This window comes from Balearica regulorum, chromosome 2 (assembly GCF_011004875.1).
Source record: "Balearica regulorum gibbericeps isolate bBalReg1 chromosome 2, bBalReg1.pri, whole genome shotgun sequence".
NCBI lineage: Eukaryota > Metazoa > Chordata > Aves > Gruiformes > Gruidae > Balearica > Balearica regulorum.
This window is the reverse complement of record NC_046185.1, coordinates 10838945-10863674: the sequence shown is the minus strand read 5'-3', so window position 1 is coordinate 10863674 and position 24730 is coordinate 10838945. Positions and strand designations below refer to the sequence as shown.

The 24730-nt window shown below is 38.9% G+C and overlaps 1 long non-coding RNA gene across 1 annotated transcript; it reads left to right on the top strand.

Moving 5' to 3' along the window:
• Positions 1-2869: 2869 nt before the first annotated feature.
• Positions 2870-24056, top strand: LOC142600705 (uncharacterized). The gene is made up of 4 exons (XR_012834264.1): positions 2870-3015; positions 4491-4633; positions 21447-21542; positions 22067-24056. It is a non-coding gene; the product is annotated as an uncharacterized LOC142600705 (long non-coding RNA).
• Positions 24057-24730: the final 674 nt, after the last annotated feature.

Genomic DNA, 24730 nt, shown 5'->3' with positions numbered 1-24730 from the left:
AGCACATCCCTGCAACAGAAGCTCCTATTTATTTCTTAAACTAACTACAAGAGCACAAAAATCCCAGGATATTTTATTTTATCTGCTTTAATGGGCAGTCCTTTAGCATGTCTGTTCTCATACTTCAATGTAAAGTTATTAGTCTGACTTATAGCTGGTTGCATTTCTGTCATCTTAAGATACTGATTTAATGCCCAGCAGTAAGTAATATCTAAACATCTTAACAGGTTACCATTATTCAGCTGAGTTTCATTCCTGCTGATATAGATTTAGAAGAGCTATTGCCTAATGAGTGTTTGCCTTAAGTCAAATCCAATTATAGCCACAGATATGGAGAATTTTTTTTTTCACTTGGAGCCATATTTATGTATGCAAAATGTATATGCAATGCTGCAAAATGATAACAATGTGTTTGAACCAAATGAAATGGAATAAGAATCTGGACTTGGTTATCTATGAGGAACCCTCTTTTTCTTGGGAAGCAAGAGTTTTCTGCAAGCTTGTAAACAGAGAAGGAACATCACATGGTTTGTATTATAATTTCTCCTACCAGATTTCTCTTTCAAAATGAAGTACTCACTCTAAGACTTTATGTGTTTGATTTAATGTGGTGGAGAAATAAGAATAAAATATTGAAACCTTTGCACTCATGATTAGGCCAAATTGAGTCTGATCAAATAGAGCTTTAGGAATTCCAGTTATGCTTCAAATCTCCCATGGAAGATGAAGGGGAAAGAAATGAACCCACTATAGTCATCAAGACTTTCAAAAAAGTTTGAAGAAGAAAGAAGAATGATCCTGTGGTTAAGACACTTGATTTAGGTCTTGGCTCAATTTCTTCCTTGGTTTGAATGATCTTATGATTTGATTGAATTTAATCTCTCCATGCCTCAGTTTCCCATCAGTAAAATAAGCAGTGATTAAATACTTCATTTCCCACTCTCTAAGTTAAAAATCTTTCCCAGCAGGAATCCATCTAGAACGTGTGTGCACAAAGGAAGCTCATAACACTTACTTGGTTTCTGAAAATTGGTAATATTCCTGTAGGAGCATGGAGACTGCTGACAACAGGTGTGCTTCTCTCTAATCCCACATTCATCTCTTTTGCATGAGACTAAAGGCTAAATTCAGAAAAATATGGGTGCCAAAATCCCAAACTGAAACACAATACAATCTTCTCCAGGGGCTGCTTGAAGGGGTACCTAAAGTCTACAAGTAGGTGAGTTATTAGCAGTCTGTTGAAGAAAAAGGATATAGGAACTAATGAGAGATGGAAACAAGCCTCTGGTATTTAACGTCCAATCTCTAATAAATCTAAGTCTATAAAGCACCAGGCTGTGCTTAATGTTTTACTCTGGCTGATGTCTGTGCCTCCTCTTTGAATATGTTGGGTATTTTGAATATGCTGTACAGATTACTTGTTGTCTGATGTTCTGCTGCACCTTAGCAGCAACTTAGCACCAAAGTTGGATATTGCAGTATGTAGACTTTGCACAACTTTTCTATGCAAAAGAAAAAGAATTTTTTCAGTGAGGACAGACTTGTCAAGTCCTGAAAGCTGCTAATGACTTTGCTGCTTGAAGAGCAATGAAACCAAAGCATGTCATCATCCAGGCCACTGGTTCATGACGGAAATGACTGAAATATAACATCAAAACTAAAACTGTGTAACTAATGTGCTTGCATTGGGAGTAAAACTCAAGCTGAGTAACGTGCGGTGGGTTACCATCCTGTTAAGTGCAAAAGCCCCATCCTTGAAGAATCATTGGAAGCACCATTGGAGAAGACTTTTAACAAGTATTTCCATCTGTTGGAAAGAAGCTAACAGGGGGCTAAGTATAAGACAGAACAATAATAATCTCTCTGACCTGCTGTCTTCCTAGTGCATTAGAAGGGATGGATTTTTAATGATCAGGTTGAGATGGTTAGGGTGGATGCACGCACATAGCAAGAGGTGCATTGGCTGATCCCCTTTTCTCTTGCAGAAGGTGTTTGAAGATCTCACTTTTCCGTTACAAATGATCTTAACCAGCATTTTTAGGGCAAAGTTCTAAGGGAAAGCAAAGGTCTAAGTGTACTTTCCAAGTGGTGTAGAGATGATTTTGTCTTTAAAGATATCTAATTTCTGTAGCAAAGGAGGAGATTATTTTACACCATATGGTAGCTGTCCTGTGATGTCATAGTGATTAATGACAGGATCAGTTGGACGCTCCAGTGGCATAACAAATGACCTGGGTTTCCTGAAATGGCAACAGTTACACGCTCATACTAGGACCCTGCAATTAACTGAACTCTAGTCTCAGCTCACCCTGGGTTTAAGTACTATAAAATGAATGTAAAGACTACTACCAGCTTCATGAGGATGTGGGTCAAGCATTCTGTGACTTTTGGCAGATCCCTTAGACTGTGGATATCTGTTTCCCATCTGTAAAACTGATATTATAATTAGCTGTTCAGAGGCTTAATGTGAAATTAACTAGTTGAAGGTCTGTGAAACCATTGTAGAAGAAAAATATTAAGGGGAAATAACATATTTTATGGAAATTATCTGTGTATTTTTAACACTGTATTATAGACTGAAGAACTTCCAGCTTTATTGGTAGCTCAATGACTGTCACTCTAGCTGTTATTTTAGGTCATGTGTATGAGGGTGTAATTACTTCATACTGGTGAGAGTAACTCATCCAAAACTCTCCTACACTATTAATATTCTAATTGCAATGGCAGCCTGGAGGTAAGAAAAAAATTGCCTTTCTATAGACATTTTTCTTCAGGTTAGATGATCCAAAGAGTACAGACACAAACCCTGTGCACTGTATAAACTAACCAACATGTGCTCTTCCCTGTTCACTCACTGTTTTCCTGACAGGTTTGGAAGAGAAATGAACACACAAGTTTCAAATAACTTACAGAAGTGAAGAAGGAACATTCACACAGATCATGTTCTAGTGATGACACCCTGGATGACGTCTGGAGGATACCAGGTGTCAGATACAGTGATGGGAGAAAGTGGAGGTAAAGACAGCCCGTTGGCTGACTTCATTTTGTTTCTTGCCACTCATGCAAAGCCGCTGATCCCTGCTTGCTCATGACAATGTTATTTTTCATCATTTGGAAGTGACTGTTGATGGCTACTGTTATGGACAGGATAGTGTATAAAGCAGATCACAGCTTGGATTTTGTAATGACAGTTCTGGTGATGTTTTTATAGTGAGTAAAATTGCACGTCATATGAATGCTCTCCTGTTTTGTTTTTTTTTTCTGAACTTTTTATGTGACTATCCAAAGACATTCTCATCTGAATTTGCTTCATTAGGCTAATTTACAACTTTTTTTTTAGTGAACTCTAAATTGTTAGCTCATCTTTTGAGGAGGATGGGCATTCCTTCCTACTTTTAATTCATCCCATGTAGCTATTGAGCGACAAGGGCAGTGTTAATTTATGATTGGACATTGGAACCTGAAATAACAAGTGGAAAGAGAGAAGAGACTTTCAAAGCATGAAATTAAAACCTTTGGGCTACAACTTATCTTACTACTTGTTTTTTTCATTTTGATACTATCAATACTTTTGTTCTACTCTTGACGTGATCTGTTTCACAGGACATTATTTGAGGCCTTTTTGCTCTTTGTTTTCATGTGATATATGGGACATTTCTTATTAGTTTGTGTATAATCCATGCGTTGTCTGTTCTTACTCAGACGTGCGCTATTAATTGTCTTTATGAGCGCTATAAACATTTCTCAGATATTTAGCTGTGGTTCCCCTTTAACTTGCGCAAGAATCAGATCTGAGTAAATAGAAAATGTAAATTTCTGAGGAAGCTTAAGAGCCAGCAATCTTCTGCCTCTGCACTGAACAGGCTCTGGGCACTGGCATGCTCATTGACTAGCAGTCATCGAAGCTGATCACTTTTCCTGGTAGTTTTGACCTGGGCCAGCCAACGATCTGCCAGACAGTGCCGGGCCTCAGTGTGTGCGACAGGACAGGGCAGGATGGGACTGGACAAGGGCTGTTCACACGATGGACCAAGCCATACTGTTCAAATTCTCTGAAGGGGAAGAGTGGTGAGCCATATGAATCAAAGTTTCTCTGCCTGCCACATGGGACAGAGAAGAGGTGCAGGACATTTTGTTCTTTTAATAAGTAGTAAGAGTAAACATAAAGAGTAAAGAAGGAAACAGGAGGACAAGGTGTAAGATAGTGAGAAGAAATTCACTCTGGGAAATAACTCCTAACATACTTTATTAACTTTAGTGAAAGAGGAAAATCTGAAGAGAATTACAAATTTCTTCACGATCTCTTGTTCTTAAATGTACTTGAAGTTGTCAGGGTCTAGAAAGGATGCTTAGGGGTTAGAAAGAACTGCCAGGACATCTTGTTTCTGCTACCATTCCAAAAATAAGACCCTGACAACTTGTTTCTCTTGTAAGTACATATAGTGGCAGCATTTTACCCTATTCTTTTTTGTCTTTTGTCTTCCACATAGATTGTCCTTTTGAAGCACAGGCATTTTGCTGGCACTGGACTCCACAGCAGTGACTGCTCTGAGCTATTGCAAAATCATGAAATGATGATTTGAAAACGTTCCTGTTATTTAAAATATTTCTCAAGTGCCAAGCATCTCAGAGGGTGAGTATGAGACAAAACCATGATCAAAAAAGTGTGAAGGGATGTTATTGCTTGAAAATTTGCTTTCTCGGCTTTCTGTAGTATAACCAGGTTCCACTACTGCCAAGTCAAAAATGCTGTAGCTACATAAGAAAGCTCAAAGGGGCTATAAACTCATTCTGCTGATTCAGATCTATTAAAAATGTTCTCTCTGCACCAAATTTAACATTTGCTGGAAGAGGCATCATCTATCCCCTACAATGGGCATAAAACCATAAAACCAGCATAAATCCTGCAGTTTTCCCTGCAGTTAGTTCAACAATCATGTACTCACTCCAATCGAGATCAGAATTGATGTTTGAGCTATAAGGGACAACAAACGTGTTATTCGCAATCAGGGAACTATGGCATGAGTGGCAACTGGGTTTGTCAAACAATGCCTGTCAAACAATAGTTAGGACTTCCATTTCTGCAAGAGGAAATCCAGGGATTCAGATGATCACATGACAAGCATGAATATTAAATACCAAATTGAACAATCTGACTAGAAGGCGATTAAGCATGTTGCCTGTCTCCATTTCTCAATGTTCACTTTCAGGCACAAACAGCATTGCTTTTCAAAAGTCTAGATGCTTTTCACAAGATGCTTAATCGCACAGTTCTGAGGGGTCTAAGGTTGAACTCTCCAGATTGTTAGTTATTGGAGTTTAAAATCATATACAAGCTACTGATACAAAACAAGACAAACTAGTATGACCAATGTCTTGCTATAGCCCTGTTTTGTCTTATAAATTGTAGACAGCACACATAAGAGAACTCAAAAAATAAAGGAAATTTTACATGTTGGACAGAGCCATGCCAAAGGACGCTATTTTGTTCTTAACTAAGAAATCTTTATGACCTTGACTTACTGCTCTTTGTATCAAGCTAAACTCTGATCTCTGTTATGCTATCTTCAACAGAGATCCCTCCAAGTTCTCTAAACACAGTGTACCTTGCTCAATCGATGCACTATCAACCTGTTAAAAAAAGTGCAAATGGAATCTGATTGAATTCTTGGAATTTGTAATAGAAAACAGAAAATATTGATGTCTAGTTAAAAACCATGAAGTAGTGGTATATGAACAGCAGGATATTTTTTCCAAAAAGGTGTTTTGATATTTCAGTAGGAAAAGGTTTCCACAATAATGACTGATACAGTCAGAAAGAGCAGGAAGTTGTGGATAAATCTTTTGTCCTTTTTTGGACCGCTCACTCTGCCAGGTTTGCACAGATCTGACAGCCTTCAAAAGCTCTAGAACTCTACAAAAGTCTCCTAACATAAAGGAATGAGACGAAGGAGATGGGCTAGCTCCAATGAGTCTCAACACACTATCAATGCAGAGCGAGACCAGACTTGCCCCTTAGTCTCACATCCCCCACCATTCATAGAGGAAACCTGACCATGTGCTTCAGTGCTCTCTTGGCACAAGCTCTTGTTTTGTCTTGGTGGTTGCGAGGGGATCCAGGTTTGCTCAATGCTGTTGCACAAAGGCAAGCTCTTGTTCATGTAATCTGATAGAGTCAGATTGGCACAGGGTTAAATATGCTATGATTTGTTCTGTTGAACAGGTATACTGAGCAGAGCTCTTCCCAAACACAGGTGAGATGCTCTGACCCTGAATTACAGCCAGGAACATGGCTGGAAACATGGAGGTCGTAGGGGTTTGTGTGCTTAACCCAGCTTTCAGGTTCTTTCTTCCCTTTGCAACAGTAATTAGTATCGCATGCGCTCTCCTCCTTCATTAGTGTCAGAGCATGAAGGCAGAGGGAAATGAACCTGCCACAGGCATGGCCAAGAGAAGACACAAATTCGGTGAGGAGATCCCTGCCCTTAGTTTCAGGTAGGCACGGTTTGAGCCATGATCCTGATGACTAACACAAACTGTTAGCTATTTATCACTTTCAGTGTAAAGTTGAGGGAATTGTGTGTGAGAAGGCAGTGAGAAATTCCCACAGAAAACTTGGATTCAGTTTTTGTTGCTGCTTGTCACTTCCTGGTTGTATTGAAAGCACCATTTATTGTTATCCTGCCTGGGTGTCCGTGAAAATGATTTGAGTCAGGGCCAGCAGTAAGCTGGTTTTTCTTGCCAGAATCTTAAACTCTGAAGGGCTCCACTGCAGAAATAATATTGTTAACTTTAAGCACTCAGAAGTTTTTAATCAAGGACCCTAAAATTGTGAGAGAGGCTTAAAATCCAGAGATTATATTACTAAATGATGGCTTATAATACTAAATAATTGTCTATTTTGTCTTCTGTTTTATGAGACTGAAGAATACACTTGATTGACTTTTTATAGCTTTTCCCTGCAACCATGCACCCTAGAATGTTGAGACTCCCGTATATTTAAGTTTCAGGATTTGAGACTTACAGAGGAAATTTTAAAAAATGAACTTTTCATAAGGGTTTCTTGCACCTTATAAATTAAAAAAGTTTTTTTTCAGCTCCTCTATCATTGTTAAGGAATTATATTGGAAGCACTTCTTAAAATTGCATAATTTAAAAACTAATTTAGTTTATTAAATGCAAGTACCCTGAAAAATCTTACTTGTAAGGAGTAACATAGAGTAACACTTCCATAAGAGTGAGAAAGGAAAAGACAATGATGTTGCTGCTGAAACAATCTGAAGAAAATAGCCAGTTACTAACCATAAGAGCTCTTCTCTATTAGCAGATTGTTTTTCTTTAACCTTTTAGAGATTTCTTTTATCAGTTTGGGCAAGATAGAAAATATTCTTGTAAGGGTGCCAGAACTCACCATAGCAATTCTAGATGTACCAAATAAAATGTTTTATGCCAGGCAAATACAGGCTGAAACACTGGATCCAAATTATTTGTGGATTAAGGAAAAAGTTAGACACATTTGCTTACTCCCAGCTGGTTGCAACCTCTGTTATCAAGCAGAGCAGAGACCAAATGCAACCAGCGTCAAGCTTGAAGAAACTCAATATCTGAGCCTGACTTTCTTCTAAGTCTCAGGACCCTTTTGCTTAAACATATTTCAAAAAACCGAATCATTCTCATCAAAGACCTAAGAGCACCCTTCTTTGACTTACAGGAGAATATTCTTCAATAACACTGTAGTGAGGCAAGCTCCCACAAACATTTCCAAAACCTTAGAACTGGTGAAATGGCCCATACTTCATGCAAGTTTTTTCCTACACTTCTATCTCTGTTGTAAAATACATTTCATAGAAAGAAACTGTATTTATAGTTTCGGGTACAAAGAGAAGGTGACTCATACCTAAAATAATGGCTCCCTCCTCAGTGGAGGAGTGTTTTCTTGTGGTTATTAGGGTAGCCTCAGAAAGGCAGACTGAGAAAAAGCAACCAAAGATGAAGGCAAATGAATTGACTAATGAAACCAGCATCATGGTCAGTTTTCTGGTCTACAAAACACTTTCTGACCTCCTGGTCTCGTTAGAGATGATTGTTTAAAGGTCCATCAAGGCATGCATGGAGAGCACTCAGAATAAATACCCCTGCTTGTTTTGTAAAGGCATATCCTTGTTTCCGTAAACCCAGCAATGAATTATAGAGCACACCCGTGATTTGTAAGTGTGGGTGCAGGTTACTTAAGCAGAAGCAAAGCAGAGCGAATGGCCCTGATGCTCTGTCTGGTATGAGGAACTCATTTTTATAAGCTCACATGTTCAGATTTAAAGTGATTAACTTATCTGCAGAAATCTAAAACTTGTTAGTCCGTGTTTGATGGGGAAAAGGGAGTCATTCTTAAAATACGGCAAAATATGTATCGAGTGTGCGAGTTGTGTGTGTGCACACATATGTGTGTCAGCTACTGCCCTCTGCTGCACAAAATCAGATCTTCCCAGCAGCTGAATGACCATCAACCTTAGATAAACTACAACGTGCTCGTGCTTCTGAAGCTGGAGAAATTACTTCCCTCCTGCCAGTGAGATATTCACAGAATCAGTGTACTTTGCTCTAAGCCTACCATGAAACTTCGATCGGGCTATAATCTTCTTGCAGTGGTCTAGAGCAGTTCTTCTGCTCTGGAGCCTGCTGAGTGTGCAGATCTCCTCAGCTTGAGCCACAACTGGCCTGTACTTAAGCCATCTTCACTATCACCTCAGCAGTAGGCAGAGACTCTGAATCTGAATCTACATATGAATCTTGGAAACTGTGGTGGTAACTGCTGTCTCAAAATCTTTAGAAAGTTAGCATCAACTGGAAGTTTTAGCTTATGAGGCTCCTCACTTTCTACCTCCAAGCCAAGAAGGAGAATTTCCTTCTGTCACCACTGGGGAAGTTGTGCCAGCCCCTGTGCTCAGCCTTTGCCAGACCGTGGGTTTGGTCTTTCGTCAGTCACTTCCCCATGCAGCAGGGAACAGCAAGACATGAACCTCATCACCTCCTTAGAGAGAGAGGGAGAAGGAGTGTCCTGCCTCGCTGGAGGTTGCTGCAAGGGAAATGGCTGTCATCCTTGAAGAGCTGCCTGAAGGGCTCAATATTTGTGTGTCTGAGGAGGGTTTTGTGAAGATTGATTGAGTGAACTGAGAATTCTGCAAGTTAAGAACAAAACATATCTTCTATTAAATTTCTGTGTTTGGCAATATTTGAGGACAGAAAACATAGACAGACAGCATAGGACAGATTCTGCAGAGAACTGAGCGGTTTGGATACAGGAAAAGATTTTTTAACCTAATCTTTGTTCAGTTCAGATTCAGGATCTCTGCCTACAGATAAGGTGGTAGTGAAGATGGGTTAAGTACAGGTAAGTTTTGGCTTAGGCTGCGAAGAGCCATGCAGTCTCCAGACTCCAGGCCAGCAGAAGATCTTGTGGTCTGCTCCTGCTGCTCATTCACACATCTGCAAGAGATTACAGCCCTTGCAGATCTGCCAGCCAATCTGCTCCTCCGAATGCACCCTAACCTAAAACTCAGCTGCAGATGACTTCAGCTAGCTGAAGCTGTTTAAAACTGATTTTGCTGGCCTGGTTCATTCTGATTCAGGTAACTTAAATAAGGAAATTTGTTGTGAGCAGCAAGCTGTAGCTGTCAAAAGAGCAGTGAAAAATATCAAGGGTGCTAGGCTGAAGAGTGTGAAATCACAAAGTGCAATCACAAAAGGACATACATTCAAGACCCAAAGATTGTTACGATTAAAAAAGCTCCGAATCTTGTCTTTCCTTAAAGATTTAAATTTGCATGTATATTTGTGGAAGTGTGCACATACGGTAAGAATATGTACACAAACCTTGTGCCTGGACAAATGAGGGATTATGGAAAATTAATAAGAAAAATGAAATTACCCACAACCACACCTTGTCAAAACTTCCAAATTGGAAGACTTTTTCTCTTAGGAAATTGTTATTTAAGACTTTGCAAATAGAATTATCACATAGTTATCTTGCACGTACTTTTATTCCTTCCACCTGTTGTCCCTTCAAATTATTTATAACTGCAGCATCTGGAATTCTGAATTGATTTGAGCTGTCTTAATGTGGTCTGGTGATATGAATAAGATGTAATGGTACAATGCCATGTTTTCTTGTACATTTTCCAGTATGTGGTTAAAACAGACTGGGACAGTCAAATACAGAAAAACCAGGAAAGTATCATGGCTGTGTGTGCATACTGAATTACTGATGACACAGGCAGTATAAAACTCTACTTAAAAGCCACGGTTAACCAGGACCTTGCAAGCGACCGATCATTGCTTTTAAAGGACTGAACATCTTTGGCTAATAATATTTCTGTCATTTTAAATTCACCAATTACTCTGCCAATCATTCATATCTCCCCTTCATTATTCTTCCAATTTATCATTATTTTTACTATATCCATGAGAGTAGCCAGTCCTGGCTACAGACTCTAAAGGTACGTTCAGGACCTACCCCGATCATCTAAGAAAAAATTAACACCTCTTTTTCATGGTTGGAAGCTAGGTCTGGAATGACCACTGCATAAATATGATCGCTAAACATGTGACTAGGCAGGGCAAATTTTGGTTGCACAGAGCTCTCTCTGGCCAGCACTCCAGAACCCACTGCACCTTTTTCTCACACATCTGGCCTCTGAGAAAGCCTGTGTACAAATTGTGCTCTTTTGCTGCTGTTCCACTGTTTGGCAGGGACAGTCATGTTACACTTGCTCAGTGACCAAAGGGAAGACATTTTTGCATGAGCATCGTAAGCAGAAAGCGGCTGCTTTGTGCCAATATGAGTTTAAGGCATGTATAAAAGATGAAGGAAGCTTGTCAACTCAGATTAACTTTGCAGACACCTCTTCTTCATCCCGTGTTGCAAAGGAAGGAAAAGAGTCTGGAAAAAAGAGCATTTCTGTGAATACGTGGCCTTGGCTGTGTGCGATCAACATTATTGTTCATTGACTACCAAAAATGAAAAAACAGAGCAAGAAAGTTGCTTCATTACAGTTCAAGTTACTAAGTGCAGTTCAAGGGGAGGTAGGTCCTTACAGATATTCACTTCAAACATACAGATGCAAAAAATAGACTCTAAAAATAACAAAGTGAGATTATATAAACAATTTCAACACCCAGCTTATACACACTATTAAAAGAATATGTTCTCAATGGCAGCAGCTCAAATAAATCACTTCTTCTGAGGTTGTAGTAGTAGTTTATAGCCTGAATCTCTCCTCTGATTTAAGAGAAGCTAGAGTGAGAGTGTTTTTTTCAAGTAATTGTGGACTTTGTGCTAATGTAGGGGTTTATAAGTTTCTGGAAGAAGTAAATTGTGGGAATGAACACTATCTCTTTGTGGAAAATTGCCCAGCAGACTGGAGCTCTAATAATCTAATATAGAGTTAATAAAACCTGTATAGAAAAACAGGAGGGATGATACTGGGGTTGCTGTGGTATTATTTTTAAAGGCTGTGTGAGGGTCTGTGAAATATCTTGTATAAATAAGTTCTTACTCATTTTTAGAGCAGTTATAGGATGTACTAAGTACATTGACACTTTGTAATTATGGAGATATTTCAGGGAACTTCTTTAATTCTGGTGAGATGTGCACAACCTTGGTTTTCATTTTCTCTTTAGCAGCGTTTGGCATCTTACCTGTGTCTTTAGGAACTCTTTTCCCTTTGTGCCACTGAGTCTCGGATTTGTCACAAACACTGACATATCATTACTTCATGGGAAAATAACTGTATCGTGTCTGCTGGAAAGTCAAGTGCTCGTTACTGTTTTATCTTTAAAAAGAAAAAGAATTTGATAAATATTTAGGATGAAATTATTTTTATTATAGCAACATGTGCTGTTGGCTATTTTGCATATTTATTAGTCTATATTTCTACATATCTCCTTTTTTTGTGCTTTGAGAGTGTCCATCAGAAGCATCCTTCACTGAGCTATGTTCATGAAAGTCACTTCTCACCTTATTGCTTATGTATCTTTGAACTTACCATATTTCTACTGTATATAATACTCCTTCCCTGTAAAAATAAACCTCTTCGAATTCTGCCCTACATTCACGTTTGATATTTGGGGGTTTTCAATGAGACTGAACTTCATTCAACATTGCATTGCACATCGCATAACTATTTCCCTCTGTGGAAATCAAAATAAAGTTAGAATAAAATGTTACCATGTTGATTCTGTAGCATTACAAGACTGCATCAAAATAGTTCTAAGTGACCACACACAGCGCAGTGAAGCAGGAGAGGAAGCCAAATACTTGTAGCAGTTCAGTATTTCCTAGTAATATGCTGGGACACTAGCTTCTATTGTCTAAGAAGGAATTGTGTCACCTATTGAATAAAATGATGGCTTGCATTTGTTTATTGCTTGTCATGTGGAATTAGAGGGTGCATTAATCTGCCTGTTGATGTAATTTTGGTGTTCTTTTGCGTACCACTGAAATGCAGCCACCTCTGGGGAGATGCGGGGCAGCTGTGAATAGCTTAGGGCATCGCAACAGTGTGGGAACCAAATGAAGAACTGTGATTTAGTGGCAACCTGGATTTTTTAACAGTTACTGCTCAATAAGTTCTTTGAAATGGTGACTTTACTGCCAGTTTCAGCAGCTGCTGGCCTCATACTCCCATAAGGAGAAAATTAGAAATACCTAATTCCTTCTTGATGTTTTGTTGTTGCTGCTGCTTCAATAAAACAGCTGGCTATTTTTGTTTGGTTGGGGTTTTTTAATGGAATTAAAGACATAATAACAATAAAATATTTCGGAAACTTTTCTTAACTACTAAGCGGACCCACACTTCATAGATATTTATTCTGTTTGCTGCCTGCAACACTCTTATGCAGTTAGTCTGCTGCTTCTCTTTTGCTGCAAGTTTCATCTCTCACTCTTTCCACAAAGCCAGATTCTGTACGTTTCTCACACTAAATCCTTTCTTACTTCTTCAGTTTACTGTGGTTGATGTCAACAGTCACAAACTGCTCAATCTGCTAATCAACCTGAGCAGGTGGAAATTGATATATCATGATAAAAGTCAATGGAAAACATTATTTTCACCAAAAAAAAAAAAAAAAAGTTTCAGGCAAAACCATCATGATCTGACCCCTTTTCATTTTCAACATTTTCAACAAGCACAATGTGTCATGTTATATACCGTAATAACAGTTAAATGTAGCCATTTGATCTATCTATTGTAAAAGAGATGTATTCAAAGGGCTAGACTCACCAAGGACTAGATTTTGGATGTTCTGCCATGGGGTGGAGTCCAGAGAATTTCAGGAGGTGCCTCCACTCACCTATTCAACACCCAGGAAAGCTGGTGACAGGGAAAAGGATTCAGAAAAGCTAGGATGCCCAGAGGAGAGCCCCCTGAATGAATATTTGATGTTTTTTTAATATCCATTGAGTTTTTGAATACTCATTGGAAAGGTGCAGTGCCCTTTCCCACAGGACTCTACGGTCGATCGATTTGGACTCCCTTCAGAGATCACCACAACTTCCAAGCTGTAAGTCCACCTTCCCTCATTCAGAAAAGTGAGTTTAATCAAGGTCTAACTCTTCACTAGAATACACTTGAGTGCAGTCTCATTCTCTTCAGAGACCCATTATTATTAGAGAAAAATGCAAAGTTCTACATTAAAAAAAAAAAAAATCAGACAGAAAATAGGAGTCCAAGACTTCAATCTGTATGTAGAATTAATTAATAACCTGCAGCACATTAAAATATTCAGAAAAGTAAATTCCTACCACATCCATAAGGAAAGGAACTATAATTATCTGAGTTTTATGGGTGAAGAAATCAAGACATATTTTAGTTTATATGTCTCACTTAGCAGAAATTTTAAATGTCATGAGTAACACTAAATCCTAGAAATACTTCCTAAATTTCAACTCTGCTGCTTCAGGATAATGGTCTGTGTTAATAATTTTTAATAATTTTATTTAAAGAAACATTTTCTGTGCATTTACTGATTCTCAGCATAACAGTATTAAAGAGAAATTGTCTGCAATTAAAACAAAGCTAAAAAATAAAAGGTTTCTTTTCAATTTTAAAATCAATTATAATATTCAGTATGAAACTAAAAGAAGATGAGACTAAGTTGATGCGTTTCACTTTTCATTGTTTCTGGTAGCTGATCAGAATAGTTCAATCTAAGCTCCAGACAATTAGATTTGAAGTCAGTTCATCCTCCTGTAAGGGAAGAAATCACAGTGGCCAATTCAGAAGCCAGAATGCTGCTGCAAGTAATCATTGTCTGATGCAGATCAAATAATAGTTACTGCTTAAATGTGCTGCTTTAAATCTATATAGAGGATACACTTCTTAAGAAGCATTGTTTTCATACAGTCTCAACACATGTTGCACGAGCACCAGAAAAGCAGAAATAACAAGACTGTGAAGAAAACTATGTAGCAGTAGATTATTGTCACTTAAGGCTTTGGTCATTTTTACAGCCTTATTACTCTGACAAATTCCTAGCATAGTTATGGTTTTCAAAAAAATAAAGAAGAAGGAAAAAAAAGAGGAGAGGAGAGCTTTTGGATATGTTAGTTCAGTTTGGCTGTAAAATGCATAGAAAGTTAATTTTACAGCCAGTGCCAGCATCATATGGCTGTCCCAAAATTGCTGTCCTCCTTCTAGGGAGGCAACCTTCTGCAGCAATGAAGCTTCACAAGGGAACTGAACCTAGTCTGCAGCTTCATAGTCTCCTTCAGCTGCTGGGGGGTCTGTAGTAGAAAGCTATGCTTTTGGGCAAAACACAGCATCCTAAAATTAAGAGGAAACTGCTTATCTAATGCATCTCACCATGCCTTTCACCTCAGTGTACATTTGGTTATTGTATTTCCCAGGAGCAGTTAAATCAAAGGATGGGAGAACCACAGATGACTACTCGGCATTTTTGTTCTGTTTAATGGAGGAGATAACTTTGCCAATTCTGTTTGTGTATTTTGAAACGAAGACGATCAAATAATAAACTTTTATTTGCTACACCTTCATTTTATTCTCCACAAAGCTGCTTTTGCACTGAGTTTTCAAAATATTCAAGTTCTATGAATGATTCCAATGGCTAGTTTCCTGATTAAATAGGGTATAATTGTTCCAGAGATTTACTTTGTGGAGAGTAGGTCGTTACTGCAGTAGCAAAAGGGAGATAGCAGATTTATAAGAAGAAGAATCTAAGTAGGCTGCCTACGCAGACTTTTCAATTCCTCCACAGCCTTTGGCATATAATATATATCCATTGGAAGAAATCCTGCTCCCACTGAACTCAGTGGGAGTTTACCAATAATTTCCATGGGGCTAACAGTTTACCTAAGGAATTTTGGAATGGATGTAAGGCATCACTCTTCAGGACACTGAGGAACCTCTAACTAGTAGAGTTAGGAAGGGAATGTTCCCTGTGGGCAAGTCATTTAGAGTATGGTAGAACTCCAGGCTCCATGCCCCAGTGTGGAGCCACGCAGAGAGGCTGACTCCTGTCCTACTAGGATTACAGCATCTTACAACAGTGCTCCAACTCAACAGTGTCAGAATACTAATTCATGTCTTCCCTGTCTCCGAAAGTTTATCAAAGACTATTCTGGGCATGCTATGTCATCATTCCTTCAAAGACTGTTCACTCCAGAATTTCTTGCACCTTATCCTCATTTATCTAGGACTAGTCCCTTCTAAAGACAGGATATGAGCTAGGTGTACCACTAGTTTGGCTTTGTAAGATCATTCTCATAAATGTTTCATCAGTGTCATGTATGAAATGCAGGAAGCATTTCTAAGTCTCTGACACAAAGACAGTGCAGCTACGGTCACAGAAAGTCACTGTCACAGCTGGGATCCCGTATTTCACTGATCTATATTAGATTTGCACATTTTTATCTAACCAGCTGTCATCTCTGCACATTCTCCAGTTCTCTGGCATTTCCCTTCTGCTAAGTACAGAGGTTGGTGGGTTTGGTTTAGTTTTTTTCCTTTTTGAATTGCATCATGTCCAGGATGGATCTCACCTACGTGTTCCCAGCCCATACATCTGATGACTCTAGGTCCTTCTCTGTTCCTTCCCCATCCTTCCTGGTGCTTGCAGCACCTCCTAATTCAGTAGTATCTTCAGATTTAACAAATATGGTGTGTACTCCTTCTTCAAGATCATTAATAAGACACTTGAATAATGCTGGGCCAAATTCTCATCCCTACAACACTTCCCCACACCATGATGCATTGCTGTTTAAATTGTATCGCAGTGAGTGTTCCCTTGCTTTATACATCCCCGTGCTGAGGATGTGCCATAGTGTAAAATAATAGATAAGAGCAGACTAGAATATTCTGATATCTTGGGCTTACCTAAGTTGTATTTCAGAGGTTTCCTTGTACCTTTGAAGCCTGAATTGCAGGTGTACAATATCTTAGTAGACAGGGGAGTCATATTAACTGGTTTGGCAGACCTTGGAAAGCACAGATTGAGCCAATTGTTTGACTTCAGGAGAATGCCTAATGTTTTATTAGCACTGCTGCTTCTTTTCAAGAAAAGTCAGTGGTCATTTGGGAGGTCTGATGAGAAATGTTTCATCAATGGAGGACCGGTGTTTCTGAGGAGGAACATTAAAATCATTTTGTACCCCAAAAAGTGATTTTTTTATAAGTATAACTCAAGTTATTCTAACTTGTACCTCCAGTCATAAAAGGCATGAGGTATGAGGAGACTGTCAGGACTGCCTTTCCTCCCTAGGCACCCCACTAATGTGTAAAGCTAAATAGCTGTTCCAAATAGTTGACTTTACCTGGGATTTCTCAGTAAGGTCAACCTCTTGTCAGATAGCTATTTTCTGAATGCAGCCTAACAGAGAAACTTAATGACCTCTATTTACTCCAAGTAGAAATCCATCAAAGGGACAATTAGCTAATTTTAAACATAAATTGGCTCCCTGGTGAGAAGCAAGCTTATAAATAAACCATTTCATTTGTTCACTGAACTAGACTGTCATGCAAGTGAAATTGCTGACTCCAAAGCAGACAAGCGATTTGAAATGTTTACATGAATGACTTCAAATTGGCAAACTTTTCTTGCCTTAAGTGCCCTGAGAGAAGGACTTAGGGGAAGAACCTACAGAAGCGGCTTCTTTTGCCACCGCTGATGTGCAGGCAGGTTGCAGGTGGGTTCAGCCCTGCTGAATCTACACCGTCCACTGGAGCAAAGCAGCCCAAGCTCTCTCCAATGATTCCCTTAGCAGGCGGCAAATGGTGCAGACACAGCTCCTCAGCATTCCAGCTTGCATGCAAGTAACTTGGATGTTAGTACCACACACGGAGGGAAAAGCAGGTTCATGCTCCCAATTAGACTGCGTAGAATTGCAGTGTTTGCAAGAAAGCTGCACTGATTGCCTCTTGGTTTTCTTCGAGTGTTCCCATCACCATGGTACATGAGCACCTTTAGTCCTCACTATAATTATTTTTCCAGTATAAAACTGTTTCCTGAAAGAATGGAAATGCTCGTTTCTGACAGAGTCACTGTGCCTCAGTTTCCTAAGTAAGTGAGGTGTTTGGTGGGACTTAGGTTTCCAGAACAGCAAAGCAAGAAATAAAGGTCCATTTTTGTGCCTTATGACACAAATTGGGGACTTTCATTTTCTTTCCAAACCAACATCCCTGAGAAGCAGCATGTGCACTCAGTATGTCTTGCCAGTACTCATCACGACAGTATTTCCGCAATACTAACTTTGTTTAAGGGGTGAATGCAGAAGAATAGTCTGAAGGTATTTAAAAGACGTCAAATAGGGCAACAGAGAAAAGCAGAGACATTGCAGGCCAGTTTCCAGTCCCATGAGATATGAGGACTGTGAAAATGTCTGACGAGACCCCAGTGCATTCTCAAGCAGAGAACAGGATGGAGCCTTCCTAGGTCAGATGGGGGGTTCAGGAGGGAAACTTTATAGCTGTCTTCACTCTGTTTGAATAGAGCTCTCCAGTTTGCTGTGCGAAATGTTATCAGACCAGAGATTAATTGCTTTTAAAGGCAGCCAAGTAACTGCTAGAGGCAATAAAAAAGGGAAGAAAGAAAAGATCCTTTAAGTAGAATTTAATGACCTTCTCCTGCACATTGTTTTACTTTGCCAGATTAATATATAGTCACTTGTATAAATGCAAGTGTGTGCGTGTGCTTGTGACTGTGTGTGACTCTGCGTGTGTGGTGAGATTGTACTTGCACACCCGGTTTGCTCTCTTCTCTAATGCTGATTATCTTTGCTCAGAGGAACATGCTGTGATTAAATCAACTAATCTCATCTAAACTAATCTGAAAACAAGAGATACAACTGTTCCCACAGCTGGGAAACAAGAAGCCTCTATCCTGAGGTAGATTATCTGTGTTCAGTGGACTTTTGGGACCCTCATCATTCTTTGAAACAGGTGGCAGAAAAGTTCAAATTGTGACACTTTGCTTTGGACTTTCATGCCTGCTAAGTGATAGGAAGGTCTGTTCATGCTGATGATTTCTCACAGAAATATAACCTTGATGGGATTTTATGGGGCCATATCTGACACATCAATGCATTTGGACATGATTTAGTAAACTTACGACTCAATCTATTTCAAAGTACTGAAGTATCATATCATTTTCAGCTGTGAACACTGAAATCTTTCCAATAATCACACAGGAGGAGAAGGCACTAGGAAAATTCAACGTGCATTTTTTTCCCCAGAGAGGTCAAACATAAGATCTTACTTTCACCACAGCTTAATTGTCTACTGTCTCATTAACTACTTATAATTTTTTTATTTTTTTTATTTTTTTTTAAATCCACAAAAGTACATTCTGGGGAGAGGACCATCTGTCATAAAATTGCTGGGATATTTCTAGTATGTACAGGTTAGCTTTCTCCTTCCTTGAATCTTTGTAAAATCTGAGTTGATAAATGCCATAACTGAAATTAATACTCATTCTTCAGAAGTTACAGATGTGCCAGAAGAAACCAATAAACACAATTAGTTCAGTCCTTACCCAAGTCACACCAACAAATACCAGACCTGCAGTTAATGGAGTTACCTCCACTTGATAACCATTTACAGACACAATCAAGCACAAGAAACACTGTCACTGATTTTTTTTTTTTTTTCTTCCACTTAATCTCAATGTTGAGAAAAAACCAAGTCTGCTACAAAAGAGGCTAAGAATAGACCATAAAGTATGTTTGGTAGAAGAGGACTCATGCTCCCAGCATTTTGCGGAGAACCACAGCTGTGGGTCAGCACACATTCCCATAAAATGGTTATCAGATGCAAGTATGCAGTTTCCCAGCAGTACTCTGTGGTTCAGAGTTAGCAGCTAGCAATTCTCACCACACAATTGAAGTAATTTCCCTGGGTTTGCCCCAGTTTTTTAAACAAAATGAAACACACCACAAATTCTGGAAAGCTGAGAAGATAAGTAATGAAGCCAACGCTCAATTTGGGAAAACTGAAGAGGGAGAAATAATTTAAGGTATGCAAAAAAGGCATATAGCCACATTCTGTCTTTTAGTGTATCTATCTTCATTCTGACAAAAGGAAAAGTTGTTTTCAGTTATTTTTTCACAGGCAGACCACACACCACCTTATTCCCAGCTTGCAAATTTTATCTCTTATTCCCACTCTGCAGGAAGGAATAACTGAGATATTCACATCAATGCCACAGGCTAGGGTCAAAGCAAGGATCATTGATGAGATGTTCCCAGAGTTTAGAATTGTCCCTGGTTTCAGTGGAAAGAAAACCCATCTCCTGTTTCCCTTTACTGGCTGATTTGATCATACCTTTGAAGGATAACACTTCAAGAGTGCTGAGTGAAGATGACTGCCAGCTATATCATGTGGTTGTCTTGGACCCTTCCGAGGAGGTTGAATCTGAACTGAAATCAAATGCAAGTCCTTTCAAACTCGCTTTGATAAAATAATCATAAAATCATTTTGGTTGGAAAAGACCTTTAAGATCATCAAGTTCAACCATTAACCTAGCACTACCATGTGCATAAGCACCACATCTATGCATCTTTTAAATACCTCCAGAGATGGTGACTCAACCACTTCCCTGGGCAGCCTGTTCCAATGACTGACAACCCTTTTGGTGAAAACATTTTTCCTAATATCCAGTCTAAAACTCCCCTGGCGCAACTTGAGGCCATTTTGTCTCATCCTATCACTTGTTACTTGGGAGAAGAGGCCAACACCCACCTTGCTACAACCTCCTTTCAGGTAGTTGTAGAATGTGGCCTCTAGATGGGAAACCAACTAGCTGAATCAACTAGTTCAGCTTATAATGATGGGAAAAAATGATAAAGGTTTTTAAAGATTCTGGTTGCAGTATGAATGAAGATGATACCCATTGCTTTCTTGCAAAGAGGCCACACTGCTTTGGGCATTCATTGGCACAGCCATCCCCAGTAAATGTCCATGCAGGGAATGATGTTAAAATTACAATTTCTGCTGTGTTACTTTCCAAAGGAGCTGCTTAGTCTATTCTTAGAATAGTGAATTAACTGTGAGTTACAGAAGCAAGAAAAGTAGGAAAATTGAATTTTGGCACCAGAGATGGCTAGTTCCTCCAGCTAGTCTTCCCTGACTGTATCTCTGGTCAACGAAGAGAGAACAGCATCCCTGGAAACCAGTTCAGGGCACCTAAATCAGACATCTGCTCAGAGCAACCTTCTAGAAGAGTCTCTGCTTTTATCCATTGACTATAGAGGGAAAAAACCCAACTCTGTCTGGTGAAGTCAATACCTTCTGACTAGTAGTGCCACCTGAGACAAAGTCCCATGAAAAGGTTAGAGGATGAGATCACTCACAGCTCCATCTGTTCTTCTGTGTACATTCTGTGCTTCACCCATCGGTGCACGCAGATTCCACTTAGAGCTGGACCATGAGGTCCCTGATGTTTGCTGCGCTGGAGCACTTGGATTCATTTGCCAGATTTACCCTCCAGACCATTACAGAATACGGATGCTCTAGATTTCATTATTTTATTTCTTGATTGATGTATTATTATTAAATCTCATGGCATAGATCAAGATATAAAAAAAATACAATCTTTGAACTTGAAGATCATACAGGAAAGTTGTGAGACCTGATAAGAAAAAAAAGTTTTTATTTTTATGATCTGACAAAGTATTTCCATATACTAGAATATTTACAAATGAGAGAAAGTATTCTTTAAAAGTGAGAGAAAATGAGAAACAGGGGTTTAGGAAGTAAAAATCTCACACTCTAATCCCAACCTTGAACCTGCTTTGTCACCAAAGGCACTCTTCATGTACTACCCTCATTTCCTAAAGAGATTCAGTAATAAACTATTATTATCTAGCTCCTAGGTAACATTTTTATCCATCAATCTCAACCTACATTACTAATGAAGCAGCATTATTTTTTGTTATCCAGATTTGGGGCAGGGGCTGTGCAGAAAGAAGCAAAAGGACTTGTCCAACCTTCCCAGAAGATCAGGTTGGAACAGGACACCCTTCTCCCACATCTCAGGTTACTGCTATACCTGCTAACCCCCACTTTGCAAATTTCTCTCTTATCCATGGTGGGTTCTGAACTAAATTAATTAAAGTTTGAGGAGCCTACTGGTCCTGAGTTGAAAGAAATGATGTACACTAAGTGCATAGTAAATATTTTATGCATTGTCTCCATAAGACACTAAAGATTACTGTATCATTGCTCAAAATACAAGTAAGAATTTACTTGACAGAAAAGAGAAAATGCTGTTTCATGTTTATTTTGTATAGCTGGTCAGCAAATGGATTCTCCAACCAAGAGGAAAAAGAAACAAAAGAGCATCTTACAGAATTCTTTTACAGAACAATATGTAAAAATGTATTTATTTGACGTTAATGAAAACCTTTTATTCTGATAAACTGAAAATATTATCTCATAGGCAGACTTTTAATACGTCCTTTTAAAATAAGAAAATATTCTTTTTCAGTATGCTTTTCTACTGATTTTAAAGGAAAAGTGAGCTTCCCAACTATTTTTTTTCTCCACTCTTCCCATTTTAGATGCTTCTTGCTGTCCACCAAGGAGATGAAATAAACATATTGTCCCACTTGAGTCACTTGTGAATGAGGCCTTCACACAATTCTGCAATCATGTTGTTGATTGAGAGGATTTATCATCTATCCTTATACTTGGGCACAGGGAGAGGAACAAGTTCAAAACAAAACTAAAAAATGTGTGTGCAAGCAATGCAGTTCATGGGGACGATGTCTGAAGCACTTGCATTCAGCTCTATCCTTCCCATGGAAGTCAATGGCTAAAAGCTGTCCAATGACCACATTTTCTGAAGTATCTTGCTCATTTCCACCAGGAAATTTTGTCCCAGTGTAATCTGATAGATTATAAAATTTATCAGAGATTTCTGGACAAATGGCAACCTGTTTAAAAGTCTGTGGTCCATCTGACTCAGCTGCTTTATAACTGTAAATACCTACTTCTGCAACATGCAGACCAATTATCTTATGGGTAAGCATGAAAGCAGCCCCTTCACTGAGCACTAGACTTGATGTTACACCATGCCAAAGTTTGCTGTGAAGCGTTGTCCATCCAGTTCCCTTCAGAAGTGACTTCATGTGCAGCAGAAGACCCACAACATTAATTCCTTGAGAACTTTAGTGCATCTGAAATACCAAGCTCAGACACATATCCCTGTCCAGCAGGTCTGAGAGTCCTGGGCAGATACAAAGCAGATTTACAGCTCTGTGGGCTTGCAGTGAGAATAGTTAGGCTGCTTCAAAGCTCTCTGGAGAACTTTACTTAAATATAACTTTTCTAATATTTCTGAAAATCCTGCAAAACATTATAGCAGTGAAAGAAAAGCTAACTAAAATATCCAGAGATGAAACCTTTTTCTACTGTTTCTGTTTCAAAAAACATGAGACATTTAATTTAGGTACAAAGAAAAACTACTGCTATCATAAATGTAAATGTTTACTCTGTAGTATGTGCTTTTAACTGCTCTAAACACTTCAGATCTGCCCTTTTACAACAGTTCATATATTATTGTTTCTATCTCTTCCGTATTTCTACAATAAGTAATCTAACCGTTTCTTATCAATGTATTGTAATGATTTACTTAGTTCTAGTTAATAAGATACTTTTGTTTATATTTGTATTTCAGGATTTTTTACTAATTTAGTTGCTGTTTAACAGTAACAGTTATAAGTGGATCCAAGTACATTAATGCGGTTTTATCATAGAACCATAGAATCATTTGAGTTGGAAAAGACCTTTAAGATCATCAAGTCCAACCGTTAAACTAACACTGCCAAGTCCAACCACCAAACCATGGCCTTGATATTGATGTCAGTATAGCACTGATTCAAACGTTATCAGAAGTGACCTAAATGGAGGCTTTACGGAGCAGACTACTCAGTGGAGTGGCATTCTTCTGACATCAGCAATGAATTTCCTTCCAGATCTGCTGAAGCAAAACTGCTACAATGGGAACCTCCAGGGTTTTTAGATGGAAATTCAGACATTTTCACAAAAATGATAAAGGGTAAATCCCGTCTGCCTAATCGTTCAACTGATATTCCTGTACATGTACATCATCTGGTTATCAAGTTTGCGTGTAGTCTCTATTTCATTTTCAGTGTGTTATGCCAAATCACAAGTGGAAGAAGGCAAAATGCAACAAAGCCTTGATATATTTAAACAAATCTCATATTTTCCTGTGGCCTGACTTCTGACATTCAAATATTTGACTTTGACAACTCTGCCATGCCTTTCCATTGGCATTTCCCACTTTTATCTTCCTGGACAAGATATTAGGATGCTGAATCAGAAGAGACAGCTGTCAACACTGTAAGCAGCATAGGGCAGAAGTGTAAATTCCCATTTGCCACAAAGTGGAGATCTGTAGTACTGAGCTACTCAGACTGAGCTGTTTTCCCATGGGGTGCTCTGCCTAAGTGTCTGTAGTGCGCTACCACTCTTACATGTAATGGCTGCAAAAAAGCTCATGGGCAAAAGTCAAGTGGTAAAAGAAAACTGAATTAAAAGCAGTCATTCAAGGTGGAAAGGAGCTAATACAGCCTGGATTTCAACAGCCCTTTCTGATAGCTAGTAAAATATGTTTGCCTTTCCCTTGATGGAGACACCAAAAGAATGATACTTTTTTATGCAACTGCTTACTTTTCTGAAGCTGGTTGGTATTTAACATTGCTTGAAGTTTGTACTTCTTCATCAGATTTTCTTGAAATCAAAGATAAGACCTCAAATGTTATTAGGAAAGGTCAGAAGGATAGATAGACACACACACGCACAGAGAGTGTGATCAAACAAGCCTCATTTCCTTACAAGCCTGAGGTAAAAATAACATTTTGGAATTTCCACTGCCAGCATTTTGAGCACTTCTCATTACAGAATCAGGAATGAACCTTGGCACTGCTGACTAGAGTCATTTATTGTAGACAGTGGAATTATTGTTTACCCTCCAACGAAATGTTTCCTCCTTCTTCTGGGCCTCACATGAGAAGTGGGCAAATTGCTTAAGAGCAGAAATCTAAATCCCTCCATGGCTCCCAGAATCCCTCAACTTTCTGAGGAGTACTAAAGGAGTCATAGGTGAGGAATAATTGATTTGACATGCTTAATCTATTCCTTGTGCATGGATATGTGTGAGCATGTTGCAGTTTCCTCACATCAACCCATTGATTGTGGAA